Below are 19,359 nucleotides of genomic sequence, written 5' to 3' on the forward strand. Positions count from 1 at the left end.
TATTTGACAAATGTAAAGATTTAAGTTTTAGGAATAAGAACTCATTATTTAGTAAAAATGTTGGAAAAATTGCAAAGTACTATGTCAGAAATTGAGCATAGACCAATATCTGATATAATTTTACCAAGAAAATTTCAAAATTGATACATGACCTATATATAAAGAAAGAGATTGCAATAAAAATGAAAGAACATGGAACATATTAGATAGGTGAACATTTTATGTTCATTCATTATGGGTAGGTGAACAATTTATCTCTTATTTCAAATAAGAGATAGAGAGCAGAATAAGGGGTAAAATAAATAATTTAAATTACATTAGATTTTTAAAAAATAGTTCAGATAAAAACATAGCCATTATCAGAAGGAAAACAAAAAATTGGGTGGAGTTTTTTTTTCTGTTTCTCAGATAAAGATCTCATATCTCAAATATGTAAAGAACTTGTAAAATCTATAATAATATAAGTAATTTCCCAAATAATAGTCAAAGGATATGTCCAGGGAGTTTTCAGGTGAAGAATTCAACACAATTTATGCCATATAAAAGGCTCTAATAATCATTAATTAGAGAAATACAAATTAAAACAATCACGAGATTGTTTTATACCTATAAGACTGACTAAAACAATTGAAGTGAAAAGAAACAGATATTAGAAGGGATTTGAAAAAATCGGGACACTAATTCTCTGTTGCTGGAACTAACTGTGAATTGAACCAATTATTTTGGAGAGCAATCTGGAATTATGCCCAAAGAGTTATTAAACTGCCTATATACTTTAACCAGCAATACCACTACTAAGTTTATTTCCAAAGATGATTAGGGAAAATGGAAAATAATCTATATGTTATAAAATATTTATAGCATTCTCTTTGTGGTAGCAAAGAAAATTGAAAGGGATGTCTGTCAATTGGGGAACAGATGAAAAAGTTGTGGTACATGATTGTGTTGGAATATTATTGCCCCATTAAGAAATGATGAGTTCATTGACTTTGGAAAAAATATAAACTAGCATGAAATAATTAAGAGTGAAATAAGCAGAACCAAAAATAATTTTGTATATATTAATAATATTTTAAGAATAACTTTGAGTGACTAAATTATTTTCACTATTATAAGTACTCCAATAAGTACCTCCCTATAAGGGAGGAAGATGCTACCTGCATCCAGAGGAAGAACTAAGAAATAGAAGTAGGTATAGAATCACATATATATACACACATAAAAACATGTATGTGTATGTATGTGTGTAATGATAGCCACTTCTAGCAGGGAGTGACGGAAGAAAGAAAAAAAGGGAAAAAATACATGAAAATATTATTATATATTTAAAAGAAATAGCAAGTTATACATAACAAATTTGCAGTTTCTTTGTAATCCCCTTTTCTATGTTATAGAAATGCTTGTTTTATTTCATAAATTTAAAATAAAATGTTAAAAGCACTATATAAATATTATTAGTATTATCTCATCATAGATATCACTAAATATAGCTATTCTTTAATCTGCATTATTAAATGCAAGCTAATAAACATTTATTAAGATTCTATTATATGTCAATTACTGTGCTAAAAAAAATGGGAATTTAGGAAAACAGAGTACCTGACTTCAAGGATCTTACAGTCCAGTGCTAGTAGTGAGCTGAAATACAGAGTGGAATGCAGGAAAGTAATGGAATAAGCATTTAATTAGTTCCTATGTGCAAGTATTGAGATAAAACATCTTTTGTTTGTTATAAATTTCTTACTTTATTCTTAGAACAACTCTAGAAACTAGTTATTTCCATTTTATAATAAAGGAAATTGGAGCAAAGGTTAAGTCATATAACTAGTTCATAGTAAGTGTCTGAAGCTACATTTGAACTCAGATCTTCCTGACTCCAGGACTGGTGCTCTGTCTTCTGCTCCATCTAGCTGCCCCTTTAAATATTTTTATCATGTTGTAGCAATAGCAGAAGCAGCAGCAGAAGTAGATAGTAGCAATTTAACTGGATCTTAGGTTATATATAATTTAGTAACTTTCTTGTCATAATTTGAAATTACTTTCTATCATCCCTACACCATTTCCTAGTTTCGTCAATGCTGTACTTGTATATCTGTTTCTTGAAATCTCTCCAAAATTTGTCATTTTTGTCTTTTATCACAATTATCAGACCAATGGGTATGACATGGAGCCTCAAAGTCACTTTAATATTCATTTCCCTGATTATTACTGAAATAAAGCATTTTTGAATAGTTGTTAAGAACTTATATTTCTTCCCTTGAAGGCTATCCACATACTTTGACCATTTATCATTTGAAGAATGGCTTGTAATCTTATAACTTTGAATTAGTTCCTCATATTATTTAGATATCTTAGATATGAGACCATTAGCTGAAAACTTACATCAATTTTTTTTACTATTTACCTATTTTGCTTTGTAAACTAATTTTTAGTTTAGTTACTTAGTAAAATTAGATGTTTTTACAAAAAATAAAGATTTAGCCTTATATAATCAAAATAGTTCATTTTATTTCATGAGCTCTTCTCTGTAATTTGTTTAATCAAAAATTTTTCCCTATTCATAAATATTTAAAACAATTTATTTCTTGTTCCTCTAATTTGTCTATGATGAGACCTACATCATATAATCATTTGGAGTTGTTCTTGGTATATGAGGTGGATTGAGCTAATATAATAAAAAAATTACAATGTTACCTAATTTAATTTACATTGTACTTGTTCAGTGTCACAATAATAAAAATTCTAAAGGAATTTTTAATGGAACTAGAAAAATAATAAATACATTCATGTGGAGAGGGAGAATCAAAAGGTTAATAAAAGGGAAAATGAGAAGAAAGATATATGACATTCAAAACCTTTTCTTCAATTGGGGTTTCAGCTAGGGATGAATTGACTTTAACCTAAGATAAATGGTCAGTTGCTTTAGCATTGATTGATGACAGTCTGTTGAGAATGCTAGGAAAATATTCAGCCCATCTCTCTAAGATAATGTCCTTATCACTAATCAATATGGTTCCATCATATTAAGTAGTTGAGATATGCCAAAGGTCTTTAGGTAATATATACTTGCAAGGCTTCATAAAAGTGTTTTGAATTGTTACTAATAACATAAAACTGAATTTCATCTGTTTTCTTACAGAGCCAAATATCCTGTATCACTCTGAACTTTGATTGTATATTTCTTTTGATGGAATTAAAGGCTGCCTTCTTAGAGATAGATGAGCTATTCTGCTAGTAAACCCTATAGAATTCTCATTTTTCATTTATCAGTTGCTGAATTTCCCCATCATTTTAATCAAACAAGTCTTGATGTTTGTGAGTATTCTGATACAGATGAGCAAATGCAGTGCCATAGACTAAATTTTTGAAAGCTGCCCACTCCTTTCTGCTTCACAGTTGTCAACTGTGTGTTGGCTCAACATTATCTCCAAGTTTAGCAGCAGATTGTTTTCACTCAGAGACATTAATTCTTCTGCTTATCTTTTTGCTTTGGGGCTTCTGCTTTTCTTAAATGTGAATATTTAGCTTGAAGAGGCTAAGTCTATGATCAGTCCAGCACCCTGTACAACACATTATCTTTGTCACTCTTCACATACTATCTGTCTCTACCTCTTAACAATCACATAGTCTGTTAAATGCTAATGTTGGTTTCAAGGGTTCATCCACAAAGTTTGTAGTGTTTAGGTAAGAAGAAAACAATTTTGGTGATGGGGTCATGAGATCCACAAATAAGTCTTCAGTAGTAAATGATCATTGGCTGTTGTTGTTTCAATTTTATTTCTCCCAAGGATTCCCTATCATGTTTGTTAGTCTGTGTCTACTCTAGCATGAAAGTCACCCAGAATTATAAGCTTCCCTTCTTTTAGCACATTGATGATAAGGGTCTCTAGTTCTTCATAAAATTTTTCTTTGACTTCCTCAGAGTTCATCATGGTGGGAGCATATGCACTGATGATGATATTTTTTCCTATGTGTGTGTTTTGACTACAGGGTGGGATCCCTACCTGCCACCATAATCAGGCCAAGGTTGGGTAAGCAGACAATTTTTAGGGCATCCTTTCTATTCCTTTCTTTTACACAAGCAGTGCAATTCTTAAAAGGCTGCTCAGACACTTAGGAGTCTTGCAGAATTCCACTGATGATTTCAATGAGAAGACAATTCTATGTCCTGGGTTGCCTTTTTGCAGGGTTGTTACTACAGTGTCTACAATGTCTAACCAAACTCTAAATGCTGCCCAACACCCGTGTCAGCTGCCTTCATGGCCATTGGAACAAATTGTTATTATTGACCAATTCCACAAAAGGAAGTCCTCACTTGTTTGGGGTAGACAGCTCCTAATTCACAAAAGAGTCTCAGATGCTTTGGGCACCTTTGATCTAATTTAGGCTATCTGCCAAAACAGTTTGCTGTTATGTGGCATACTATAGTTCCTAAAAGACACAAGTGAAAATTGAGTGAATCAAACAGACACAAAACATGGAAAGTAGATTGGAAAAGAGCTCAGGAGGCCTTGCACCAGAGGTACTAGTCTTTCCTGAACACAGAAAAACTTTATACCCTGATTATCTCATGATGCTTCATCACATATCATGATGTATCATCCTGAGTATTGACATATACCATGCTTAAAACTGCAATCAGGTACACCACAGTAAGTACATATTTGTACTCAAAACACAGGATAACAAAAATATAGACATACAAGGAAAGATATCAGAATAATCTGACTCCTCAGAGTTCTCCATACCTCCCATGTCTTATTTTATTCTTTTTTTTTTTCTTTTCGTACCCAGTAGACTCTGCAGGTATAATGACCCGATTAGGAATGCCAATCTAAAGGATGAACTTTCCTTAAATGTAAAAGGTAACTAAAGTCAGACTCCAAGCAAGAGAAAGACTAATGCTTGCCTTTTGGGTTTTTTGGCAGTAGCTTCTCCCTTTTTACTTTTATAGTTCAACTACTTTGCCACCTTGAAGCAAGTGAAGAATGTAAATGAATGATGAATGAATGAATGCATGAATAATAAAGATGGCAACTTGGTGTTGAAGTCCACCATGTTCTGATTTCTTGGAAAACCTACATTTTTCCTCACTCAAAAAAGCAGTTAATGCTCAGGTAGTTGCTTTCCATTACCCTAAACTCGGTATTTATTTTAGTAGAGTAAAAGTCTCTCCCTCAAAAAACATCTTCCATAAATATACTATCACCAGACGAGATCCCTTGAAAGATATAACAGATGTCATTTTGTTCAGCAATCAAGCAAGGCATGGAACAGGGATATATATGCTCACCAAAACTATTTGCACCATTATGAAGAATGTCTAGCATAGAAATCAAATTGTTCTTTTGACTTGAAATTTTTTGTTTGCTGGTTTTTGCACTTAATAGTTTTTTTTTTATTTTTTACAATTACATTCAAAGATAGTTTTCAACATTCATTTTATAAGATTTTGAGTTTCAAATTTTTTTCCTACCTCCTCAAGACAGCTAGCAATATGATAAAAGTTATACATGTACAATCATATTAAATGTATTTCCAGATTAGTCATTCCAGATAGTCAAAGAACAAAAGGAACCAAAAAGGAAAACCACAAGAAAGAAAAAAAAAAACAAGAAAAGTGAAAAATAATATATACTTCCATCTGCATTTCGACTCCATATTTCTTTTTCTGGATGTGGATAGCATTTTTCCATCACAAACCTTTAGAAATTGTCTTGAATTATTGTATTGCTTAGAAGAGTTAAGTTTATTTTTTCTGGTCATTTCACAATGTTAATGTTTTTATGTACAACACTCTCTTAGTTCCAGTTACTTCACTCTGCATCAGTTCATGTAAGTCTGTCCAGGTTTTTCTAAAATCTTTCTGCTCATTATTTCTTACAGAACAATAGTGTTCCATTATATTCATATTCCATTCATATTCATATATTTTACCCCAATTGGTTCAGCTATTCTCCATTTGAAGGGCATCCCCTCAATTTCCAATTCTTAGTCACCACAAAAACAGCTGCTACAAATGTTTTTTGCACATATGGATCCTTTTTCCTTTTTAAGATCCTTTTGGGATCCAGACCTTAGTAGTGTTATTACTTAAACAAAGGACTTGCACAGCTTTATAACCCCTCGGGCATAGATCCAAATTGCTCTCCAGAATGGCTGGATGAGTTTGTAATTCCACCAAAAAATGCCCTAGATTCCTCTTTTTTCCCCATATCTTCTCCAACATTTATCATTTGCCTTTTCTGTCATTTTAACCAATATGATAAATGTGGAATGGTACCTCAGAGTTGCTTTAATTTGCTTTTCTCTAATCAATACTGATTTACAGCATTTTATATGGCTATAGATAACTTTAATTTCTTCTCCTAAAAACTGCCTATTCATATCTTTGATCATTTATCAATTGGGGAATGACTTTGTATTTTTATATATTTGAGAAATGAGGTCTTTATCAGAAACTCTGGCAATAAAAATTATTTTCTAGATTTCTGCTTTCCTTCTAATCTTGGTTATATTATCTTTGTGGAAAAGCATATCAATTTTATATTTTATAAAGTTCTCTTATCTTTTGTTTCATCATAAATCCTTTCCTTTCCTTTTCTAAAGAGTTGGCTCTTAAACTCTTCATTCATCTCCTAATTATGGCATCACCATTTATAGCTACATCATGTACCCATTTTGATCTTATTGTGGTATACAATGTGAAATTCTAATCTCTGCCTAGTTTCTGCCATAATATTTTCCAGGTTTCCCAGATGTTTTTGTCAAATAGTGAGTTCTTATCGCAGAATCTATAGTCTTTGGATTTGCCCAATAGTAAATTGCAATAGTCAAGGACAAGTCAAAGTACTTGTATACTTAATGTATTCCACTGATCCACCACTCAATTTCTAAGGCACTACTAAATAGTTTTGAAGATTACTACTTTATAATATAATTTTAGAGCTAATACACTAATATTATCTTATTTTGCATTTCTTTTCATTAATTCCCTTGATAATCTTGATCTTTTGTTATTCCAGATTAATTTTGTTACTATTTTTTTTTTAATCTCTGTAAGGTAAAATTTTGATACTTTGATTGCCACCAAATAAATAAATTATTTAGGTAGAATTGCCATTTTTATTATATTAGCTCAGCTATCCCTGAGTAAATGTTATTGTTCCAGTTTTTTAGATCTGACTTTATTTGTATGAAATGTGTTTTGCAATTATGTGCCTGTAGATCCTGGGTTTATCTTTTCAGGTAAATTCCCAAATATTTTATATTGTCCATAGTTGTTTTAAATGGAATTTCTGTTTTAATCTTCTGTTGCTTTATTGATAATTTATAGAAATGTTGATGATTTATGCAGTATTATTTTTTATCTTGAAATTTTGCCAAAGTTGTTAATTATTTCAATTGTTTTTAGTTGATTGTTATTCTCTAAGCATACCCTCATATAATCTGAAAAGAATGCTATTTTTGTTTCTTTATTGCCTATTCTAATTCCTTCAATTTTTTCTTATTACTAAAGTTAACATTTCTAGTATGATATTGAAGAATAGTGATGATAATGGACAATATTGTTTCATCCCTCATCTTACTGGGATTGCTTCTGACCTATTCTTATTATATATAATGCTTGCTGATGATTTTGCATAGATAATGTCCATCATTTTAAGGAAAACGCCATTTGTTCTTATGCTCTCTAGTGTTTTTAATAGGAAAAGGTGCAGTTTTTTGCCAAAACATTTTTTCTGCATCTATTGATATAATCATTTTATTTCTGTTAGTTTTGTTATTCATATGATCAATTATTCTAATAATTTCCCTAATAATAAAACAGTTCTATATTTCTGATACAGATCACATCAGGTCATAATGTTTTGTACTGATGATAAATTGCTATAATCACTTTACTATTATTTTATTTTAAACTTTTGCATAAATATTCATTAGGGAAATTATAATTTTCTTTCTTTCTTTTAGCTCTTCCCAGTTTAGTTATCATCATCATATCTGTGTCATAAAAGGAATTTGGTATGACTCCTTTTCTTTTTTTGCTTATTTTCCCAAGTAGTTTAGCAAGTATTGGAATTACCTTGTCCTTAAATGTTTGATGGAATTCACTTGTAAATCCATATGTTTTTAGAAATTTCTTAGGGAGTTTGTTGATGGCTTGTTCAATTTCTTTTTCTAACATAGAGTTAAGTATTTTATTTTCTCTCCATTAATCAGGGTAATTTATATTTTTGTAAATACTCATGTCACTCTTAGTGTCAGATTTATTGGAAAGCAGTCCTGCAGATTAGTTTCTAATTATTGCTTTAATTTCCTTTTCATTTAATGGTGAATTCACCTTTTTCATTTTTGATACTGGTAATTTAATTTTCTTTTTTAAATCAAATTAGCTAAAAGTTTATCTATTTTATTTTCCTTGCTCCAAAGAAAACATTTCTTAGTTTTATTAGTATAATAGTTTTCTTAGTTTCAATTTTATTAATCTCTTTTTTTTTTTTTTTAGAATTTCTTATTTGGCATTTAATTGGGAGTTTTTAATTCATTCTTTTTCTAGAACTTTTGTTCTCCCTTGTCTTAGCTCTACCCTCCTTCCTTTTCAATTTTTCTTTCCCCTTCTACTTCCCTATACAGTAAGATATTATCCCCTCCTTGACCAGATCCAATGAGAGAAAGGTTCAAACAATGCTCACTGCCTCTCTTTTTTCCCTCTAGTGTAATAAGTCTTTTGTGCCTATTTAAGTGATGTAATTTACCCTGCTTTTTTCTGTGATTTGTTGTTTGATTCATTCTTTCTTTGGAATTAAAATAATTCATTTCTAATTATTTTTAGTAGACTTTTCCATGGCCCTTTATTACATATAATTTATATGGTATAATAATATGAAAAAGATACATTTAATATTTCCATCCGTCTGTATTTGATTGTTAAGTTTTTATATCCTATTATATGGTGAATTTTTGCGTAGGTAACATGTACCTACATGTTATATGTACATATATATATATATACATACACACATATACACATGTATATTCTTTTCTCATTTAGTTTTCTCTAGAGGTCTATCATATCTAACTTTTCAAGTTCTATTTGCCTTCTTAGCTTCTTTCTTGTTTATTTTGTGGCTAGATTTATCTAGTTCTGAGAGGGAGAGGTTAAAATCCCACCCCCCAGTATAATTTTGCTATCTACTTTCTAGAATTCTTTTCTAAGATTTGGAAGGCATTTTTGCTGTCTACCTCTTCTCCAAAAGATTATGGTCATATTTGATGGGTAGTTGATTCTTGGTTGTAATCCAAGCTCCTTTTGTCTTCTGGAATATCATTTTTGAAACCTTCCAATCCTTTAATATAGAAGCTGTTTAACTATATAATCCTGATATTTGATTGTTTCTTTCTGGCTGCTAGACCTGATGGTTCTGGAATTTGACTACAATATTCCTTGAAATTTTCATATTGGGATCTCTTTCAGGAGTTGATTGGTGAATTCTATCAATTACTATTTTATCCCCTGGTTTTAGGATTAGGGAAATTTTCCTTTATAATTTCTTGAAAGATGCTGTCCAGACTCTTATAGTCAAATAATTCCTAAATTGTTTCTTCTAGATCTATTTTCTGAGCCAGTTATTTTTCTAATGAGGGATTTTATATTTTTCTCATTTTTATTATTTTGGTTTTGTTTGATTGATTCTCGATATTTCACAGAATTATTAGATTCCACTTGCCCAATTCAACTTTTTAAGAAATTATTTGCTTCAATTTTTGTACTGATTTTTCCAAGCTGTGAACTCTCCTGTGTAATTCTTTTTTTTTTCAATTTGTCTCCTAAATCTCTTACTTAATTTTAAAAACTCCTTTAAAGCTCTTCCAAGAGGACCTTTTGGGCTTGCGTTCAATTCATACTCCTCTTTGAGGCTTTACATGTAGGCATTTTGATATTGCTATCCTCTTCTGAGTTTATATTTTGATCTTCCTTTCTTGATACCATGTTAGCTTTCTATGGTCAGGGTTCTTTTTGGTTTGGCTCATTTTTTTAGTTAAATCTGCTCCTGGGGCACAGAGGGCACTGTCCCAAGTTTCCTGGGCTAGGAGCCAGGGTTTGGTCACCAACTTTGCATTTGGTACCTCAGGTGCTGGTGGCTTCCTCATTGTGCTGGAGTGACCTAACCTCATTGCAGCTGTTATCCTGGGATTCTGGGTCTGGCAATTTTCCTTCTGTACTGGGGCTGAAGCTGATTGGCATGCTGTGTCACTAGCCTATTGAGCCAGGCCCAAAAGACCTTGAATGCTGATCTAGCCTATGGCTATGGCTTCCCACTGGCTTGTCCAGGCATTCCCTTCATTGCACTGTGCTCTCCTTTTATCCAAATGAGGTTTCTTGAAGAACTTCTAAACTGGAAAAATCTCACCCAGTATTTTTATGGGTTCTGTCACTCCAGAATCCAAATAGAGATTTGATGTAATATTTATGAGACAAAGTGGGGAGAGCTCTGGCAGCCTCCTGACTTCTCTCTACCATTGAGGTTCTGTCCTTCCCAAAAGGATTTTTAAATAGATGATATGGTTCTTCAGTTGCTTCTGTTTGTGAACAATGACACACTAATTGTCATATGTCTGAAACACTGTTGTCTCATCAATTAGTTCTGAAATTACTCAGATGAATTCACCACAGCTATTCACATAAAAAAAAAGTTAATGAAGTATGTTTATTTCTAGACTATAATATATATTTTGGGTTAATCTGGTTCTGATTCATCCATACACTATATTTTAGATGGAACCTAAATAATGAGGTAGAACCAGAATAGAAATTGTGAAGTATTTAATGATTGCAATCCACTTCTTGAACCAAAAGATTTTTGTCTGGAAAAAATGAGCTAGTCATGCAATCAAGATATAAAGTGGTAGACAAGTCCAGATATTCCATGCATATTCTCTTGATAGCAAAAAAAAATTCTAGGTTTTTCCAACAATATTTGGTAGATCTTCTATGGTAAATACATTGCAAGAGTATGGCCTGAAAGATGGAAGGAACTTGTGAAATGATTTAGGGCATCACCTTTATATTTTTACACACAAGAAAACTGAGACCTGGAGAAGTTAAGGTCTCAAAAATGACATATAAAAAAGCCAAGATTTGATCTATTAACGTCTAATCCTCACATCTTTTCACTGAGAATCTCACAGGATAATGACATATGCCTGTTTGTGATCAACATGATTAGAGGGAATAAAAAAATCACAAATCCATTGCAATATTAAAGTATCTTAGTATGTTATAAAACTTCAGGGAAGCAAATCATTTAAAAGACAAATAATGGAGTGACATAAATTAACCTTATACAAGAAAAGGATAGAATTTTAGAATTAGCTTTCAAGGGTACAATTGGCAATCAGAGATGAATGCTTTCTGATAATTTTAATGAATCCTCCCTATAAATTCTATTTCCCCCACAGAAACCTCTGTTAGCAGCTTTTGGTTAAGGAAACTTCCATGTATGAAGAGAATCTCTATCTTAGGTTTTTTTTTTTTTTTTTTTTTTTGGCTATGGGGCTGCCAGGTGCTATATCATCAGCATAAAGCCTTTCATTATTCTTGAATAATAATTAAAAAAAAAAAACCTTTGGCCTCTAGCTGTCTGCATGACAGGGGACAACTGTCCTGTCATTTCCCCAATTCCCAGAAGGCTTGAACTTCCAGCTATATTTTACAGCCTAGATAACTTCCTTTTGGAAAGTATACCTTTGCATAAGGCTTGTTTCAGAAACCTAGGTAAGGTGGCCAACTTGGCCACAGACTCCCAGGGTCAGAGAAGGTGGTATTTATTCAAGGTCATACTGCTAGTAATATGATTAGCTGTCAAATAGATGATGTAAATGACAGGTGTTGCAGATGTTTATAAAAATGAAAAATAATCATTTTGGCTGGAATGATTAGGGATGGCTTCATGTGAGAAGGGCCTTGAAGAACAGGCATAATTTGGATAAGGGGAATAGAAAAGAGAGGAGTAGAAGGCAGAAGGGTATTCCCAGCAGGGAAAACAATTTGAATAAAGGCATAGAAATAGGAATGTACACAGTGTGTTCAGAAGACAATGGAGAGACCAGCTGGATGGCGCACAGAGTTTGTGTAAAAGAGAAATGAGAAATGAGTCTGGGCAGGTACAATAAGACCAGATTGGAGAGGTCCTTAAATCCCAGCCTAAAGAGTTTGGAGTTTATCCTGGAGGCGAAGGCCTTATCAGATTTCAAATACTCCTTTATCATTTTATGACTTTTTTTTTTTTTTTTTTTTTTTTTTTGTAAAAATGGGCTTTGTGGGCCTTTATCACCCTTCTTTACACTATGAATTTGGTTGATTCTTTTATCTCTATTTTAGAATGTGCATATGTTTGAGTACCCTAGACTGCTCTTTGACTCATTTATAAATTGAAGCACTCAAACAATTTTACATCAATTTACTCTTCTGTGTCTGCACATGCCCAGATGGCCGATCACTTCAAAAGTGAAGGACTCTTTAAAATCCGAGCATTCCAGCAGCCTTAACTGTCTATACATTATACATTCCCAGAACCCTGATCACTTTCAAATAGAAACCCTCTAGAAAATGTGAAGGGCTTGAATAATTTTAAATTGCTCTGCACTCTACGTGGTTACGTGCTTATACACTTCACAGATTGAAGAACCCTCTCAATTTCAAGCCATTTCAATAATTCTAAATTAGTCTTCAGAACATGATCTTCTAAACTTAACTCTGTAGTTGAATTCTGACATATACTTAATCGTGTAGCCTGATGGTGGAGAGAAATCACTATTTGTTCAGTCTTAAAATAATAATAATAATTTCTAGAACATTTTAAGAATGGGCTTCTCTATTGGTTTTTGGAGACCATAATGCATTTTTTCTATAAGTAACCTAACCTGAGATATAATTTTTTGCACACCTGAGCATGCAAATATCTTGTAAAATTTAGAATGTTTTACCATGATAGGTAGCATTAAATACTTAAACATGATCTGAACTAATTAACTTCTAAATTAGAATTTTAAAAAATTTAAACAACATGAAACTTTTAAAGAATTAGAAAGTATATTATAGTTAATAATTTTTAATGACAAAAAATATCAAAGCCTGTTTCCTAGACATTTGGGGCTGGCTATAATCATCAGTAAAGAATGGTGAGAAAGCTTGAGGTTTTCAGCATTTAAATTCTTATGTATTCAGAGTTATAAATTATTAAATATTAGGGCCCCTGGAGGTTACACATGATGCTCATGCATGACTAAATAACTGAATACGATATCTATACTTTTGAAATTTGGAATGCTTTGAAATAGCTGCAAGAAAGCAAAGATGTAGAAAGGAAAAAAAAAAAAAACTAAAAGTGCCCACATCCAAATTTCACAGAGAAACACCATGGGAACTCTACACATGAAAGATTACAGGATATGACCTATACGATAGATCACCCTACACAGTCATAAATTAAATTTACTGTAACAACCATCCCAAAAAGGGGGGAGGGGAAATTACAAAGCCCAAACAATAAAGGGCAGACTAAAAATTAAAGGATATTGATCATTTATCTCAACCGAGAGAATGTAAAACCATGACGTGATTAATGGTAGCATTATCAGAGGAGCTCATGCAGCCTCTTCTGTGCCCCATCAAGAAATGGACACTGTTCAAAATGTGTGTCCAGCTTGTGATTTTTTTAAACATTGCAGCCAAAAGTTTTGTCTCCTGCAGCCACTGAAGCAGAATTGTGCCTCGTTTTGAATTCATCATGAGGCTTTATTTGAAAATAAATAGGTGTGTAAATTCCAGGGTGGCAGGAGAGGATGGAGAGCAGTAATGAAAAAAAGAAAACCAAACTCCATCTAATTCTGAAGTTCTTTCTTGGGCAAAATTCCCAGAGAATACAGTGGGAGTTTTTCCCAAGTAAACATGGCTGAATTGGGCTCAGACTATTTTCCCCAAACTGGGAAGGTTGAGCTATGTACATTCCCACCCTCAGCTCTCAAATAAATAACCACGGGTGCTCCCTAGCAGCTGGGAAAGGGGAATTAAGATACATGGTAAGTATACCTCTGTTTTTAAATAAAAGTAAAGGCTGGGTTTTAAGTAGAGGTTAGGGTCAGGCCAGGTCAGACATTTAATTCCTTGGGTCAAGTCTCTTTAGTCTGTGACCTAGTAGGAGAGGAATCATGTTCTAACTCCTGTCTGAAAGAGCACCAAAAACTAAACATTTTTAATACAATCTGGACTAATTAGCCTTCCAAATTAGAATACAGGGACACTACAAAAAAGGGTAAAGATCTTTTATTTTGTAGAACTTAGAAAGGGCATTGCAATCCAATAATGAGGCATGTGAAAGGTTGCAAGAAACAAATTACCCTGTTTTCCAAATTTCACAAGGATTTTTTTTTTCAATATAATAGGATTAGTCATCACAAAGACTGTTTAAAATTTTATTTCTTCATAAGGTAGAAAATCTAATCATGGAAAGGGACAACAGGGTGAACAGATTGAACAAAGAAAAGAATGAAAAAGACCAAAGGTGATAGCTAGGGTTGAGGGGAGTAAGGGGTGGAGTCTACATTTGGCCCATTTTTCACAAGTGAAAAATTCCTTTGTTGGCTAGATTTCTTTTCTCTGGCCCAACAAAATTCCTCTTGCATTTTCAAGAACTCTGTTTTGTATACATTCAGAGAGTATCGTCTGGACTGCTCTATTTATAGGGAGTAGTGAATGTATATATGTAATGAACATGGAGAAAGAGAAGATGCTGAGAAAAATAAGAAATGAGCCCTTGTCTTGAAATGTGAAGTCTAATATGCTTTAATTTTTTTTCAATACTGTATTGGGCAGTATTGTGTATATTTGAATTAAGGAGATATCATAATCTATAATGAAACTCCTCAGTTCCAAAGTCTTTAGGGTTAAAAAAATAATGTTTTTGGTTACATTTGGTAACACAAAAATGTGTTCTTGGTAAAATGCCATAGACTTGTACATAGTAGATAGATACTTTAAATTGTTGTAAAACTTGAATATTGAAAAAATAATAATTATAACCAAAGTCACTGGCACTATCAAATGTTTCAACCATTAAACTGATATGATTTTATCAGTGAAATTGATATTAAAAAAGGGGTATTAACTACTTTGCTACTGTCCCCTAAGAACCATGGGACCTTTCTATCTATCTTAACAACTAAAATCTTTAATGTGTTGTAGCTCTCATTTGAATATGAACACTTCAACAACAAAAACTACCATTTCCCCCCTCCTATTTGGATGACCAGTGCTTTGTACTTTGCACATCAAGTTCTTAATACATGCATTTTTCTTTTATTCATTCATTCTGTAGATATTTTAATGATAAAAATCCTTACATTAATTTTGATTGGAGAGTTGCAAGTGTGACTTTGAAGTAAACTGAGAGAGTCACCAAAATAAATTGCTGCAAAGAAACAAAAATGGTACCAATAGTCACTTATTGTTCTCCTATTACTGGTCTCCAGTAGAACATAAGTGCTTTGAGGACAGGTACTATTCTCCATTTTGTGTTTTTATTTGCAGAATTTGGCAGACTACTTTCTACATAAAAGGAGCTTAATAAAACTTTATGGATTGAATTGGCTTTTGAGATGCTATGAGGGATTGTAAAATATTAATGTAATGGTTTGTTATACTTCTCAGATGGTTTATATTTGTTAGCCAGCACTGTGCTCACCACCACGGATGTTGCAGATCCAGGCCTATCATTAAGAATAGAAGAAAAATCAGTCTTTTTTCTTCCACCACTAACAGATAATTTGCTTATAGTTCCAGCAAAATCTAGCAAAATTCTAAATAGCAAAATATCACCACATATAATGATATAGAGGTTCAAACTCTTTAATTTTCTTATATGACAGGTTTTACCTTTAAATATTTTTTCAAATTTTTCTATATTTTACCTTCAAATCAAATTTCCATTTCCAAATATTTTCATAGTCTGATACTTTCTATGTCTAAGCTAAGATAGGAAGGAGTTAAAGTGGCAGGTTGGAATGGAAGTCTTGAAGCTAGAGAGATCCGACCCAGAGGCTACCTCTGACATGCGCATGGGCAAGTCACAATTTCTCAAATGTTCTCGTCAGTTCTCTGAAGATTATAGAACAACAGTCTGCTCAGTAATAACTCAGGATAGGAATAATTTCAGTGTGTTTTGTCTGACACAGTATCCCTTGAACTTTTTATGGTAGATTTTTAAAAAAATTTGCTCGTTTTTTCAGGCTTACTTTATGAATTTGGACATTATGTTAGGGCCAGGTTCTGCATATTTCTAGAATAAATGTCAGTGTTTTTTTAAAACCTATTTTGAATTCTTAGGTTTTGCTATTGCTTTCTCTATGTTTTTTCACTGGTCTCAGGGTAGTTCAGGCTGGAGACTTGTAAGCTTTCAATATGACCAAAGAAGTTTGTTCCAGGGCAAAGTATAATTGCTGCCCCTTCTACTTTTCTGACCTGAGTATGGATCTGGGAAACATCGCTGTGGACTTATCTTAGATTGGATCTCTAGTAGGATGTTTCAGGTCTTAGTCACCTTCAGCTAGTTGGAATTTTGTTCAGGTTCATAGCCACAGAGATATAGGATCCTCCTTAATCTGAGCGCTTATTTCTCTATATGTATAGATTATATCTATATACACACATATATGTGTATATATGCATATATATATGAGCTCAACATATATATATATATATATATATATATATATATATATATATATATATATATATATATATATATATATATATATATGCATATATCATCCTGTTATCACTGAAAGCTTCACAAGTTGAGGACTGGAACTTAGTCCTGGTTCCAGTTCAGAACCACATGCTACTACTTGTTTCAATTCCTGATCTTTGTTTAATAAATAGTCTCAGGCCCAGGTATGCTCTTTGCCTTTGTCCACAGGCATAAATTCCACTTTTAGTCTGTACTAAATCTGTGATTTAACCCTAGGCTAGGAGGGGCAGAACTGTCAACTGGTACTTGATCCTGCTCCCTTGTCTAAAATCAAATCCCTTAATGCTGAGTATTATCCCAGGACTTTGACATACTCCCTGTTTAAGGTTCTATGCATGTCTATTCTGGTTAGACCCTGTCCCCAGGTCTTCTTATAAGCTCTCCATCTATCTCTCTATGTCAAACTAGTGAGAAGATAACTCCTCATGAGTTTTTCCCTTGAATTTCTGAATCATGACTCAACATGGTGTTCTTCTAGGTCTTCCTGAAATAATTGTGGAGGAAAGAAGCAAACCTGTACTGCTTCATCCTACTCCATTTTTCTGACTGGTCTCTATCAGAAAGATTGTTTCAAAAATGTATAATTTATCTAAGTATGGAAACAGTTGCCCATATCTACTGCTCTTGGGAATATAACGCTGTTGGAGTGCCTAAACCAGGGAGTTCTGAACTACAATATTATAACCATAATTGGTCTATACTTAGACTAGGGTGCTCAAACTCAGTTCAGAATCAGTATGGAGAGGGCTTGAGAGTGGGGAACCACAAGTAGGTATGACTGTCATGACCCGAGTCAGAAACAAGTAAGGTCAAAGCTCTTGTAACAACAAACAGTGGGTTTAGATTTGTGAATAGTCATTCTATTTCCATTTTTTAAAAAGTATCATTGATGTCTTTTTGTTTCTATATCAAGACATTTCTATACATTATACTACTTTAACTGCCTCATTCCTCTCTATTATGCTGAATATTCCCTTGTAGTAAAGAAAAGCAATTAAGCAAAATCTAACAAAATGATTTTGTTTGACAGTATCAAAAAGCTAATAAGTCAAATTAATAAACATTCATTAAACAATTACTTTGTCTAGACACTGTACTAAATTCTGGGGACAAAAAGTACAAAAAATCAGTTATTGTTCACATCGTAATGTGGGAGCCAGCATGCAAATGATTATATACATTAAAAATATAGACAGGATTGGAGCTAATCTTAGAGGAAAGATATTAACATTAAAGATGACTGGGCAAAGTCTTCTTGCAGAGGAAGGGATTTTAACCACAACATGAAAGAAGTCAGGAGGGAGAACATATATGGTTGGAGTGGGGGGTCAGCCAGTGAAAATGCTTAGAATCAGGGGATAGTATTTTGTGTAAGGAACAGGAAAGAGGCCAGTGTCATTGAATTGAAAGAGGCTAAGGAGTAAGAAGACTAGAAATGTAGGAAAGAGACATATTGCAAAGACATGTCAAAACCAAAGAGATAGTTTATATTTGATGTTGAAAGTTATAGGAAGCTAATGGAATTTATTGACATCTAATAATATGGTCAGATCTATGATTTAGAAAAATGACTTTGGCAGATTAATGAAAGATGGAGCTATCAGCCTGTATTTCGTCTCACTTTTGTGGCTAAATTACTTTAGAAAGTCATCTATTCTTTGTCTCTATTTCCTTTTCCTCTCATTCTCTTAATTCTTTATAATCTAGTCTCAGCAGAATTATTCGATGGAAATTGTTCTCTCCAAAGTTGCTTATGATCTTTTAATTACTTAATAATGGTTTTATGAATCCTAGATCTTCTTGACCTCTGGCAACTTTTTTTCCACTGTTGATCACTCTTTTTTTCTGGGGTTTTGTGGTTGTTTGTCTTTTTTGGCACTACTACATATGTGACATTTCCTTGGTCCCCTTTAATAATCTTCACCCAGGTTTCTCACATTAACTTTAGCTATATGGCTCTGTCTTGAATTTATTTTCTCGTTCTAGGCTGTTTTTGGCTTATCCTCTCTATACAGATGACTCTTAGATCTCAAGATATAATGATCTTATGATGACTCAAAGATCTCCTTTGCTGAATCTTCACTCAGATCTCTCCCATTAACTTTAGTATATGTCTCTGTCTTGGATCCTCTTCTTTTCTTCTATGCTGATTTTGCTTGGTGATCCATCTGTTCTTATAGATTAAATTATCATCTCTATGTAAATCATTCTTAGATCTATTTATCCATTCTTAAGCTCTGTTATTGACATATATCATATCTTCCACTGCCGATTAGACATCTTGAACTGGATATACTGATATAGCTTTTCTCTTCTGATGGTAATACCAGACTGGTACAGGTTCTCACTATGTCATGTCTAAACTATCGGAATAGTCTCCTTGCCTCATGTTTCTCTTAAATCCAATTTGTCCTCCACTTATCTATCAAAATGATCTTCCAAAAGTATGTGTCTGACAATGTTATTCCACCCATTCAATAAACTTTAATACTGCATTATAATTTCCATGGTCAAATTTAAAGTCTCTGTTTGGCTTTCAAAGTTCTTT

Source organism: Sminthopsis crassicaudata, chromosome 4 (assembly GCF_048593235.1).
Source record: "Sminthopsis crassicaudata isolate SCR6 chromosome 4, ASM4859323v1, whole genome shotgun sequence".
Classification (NCBI taxonomy): Eukaryota; Metazoa; Chordata; class Mammalia; order Dasyuromorphia; family Dasyuridae; genus Sminthopsis; species Sminthopsis crassicaudata.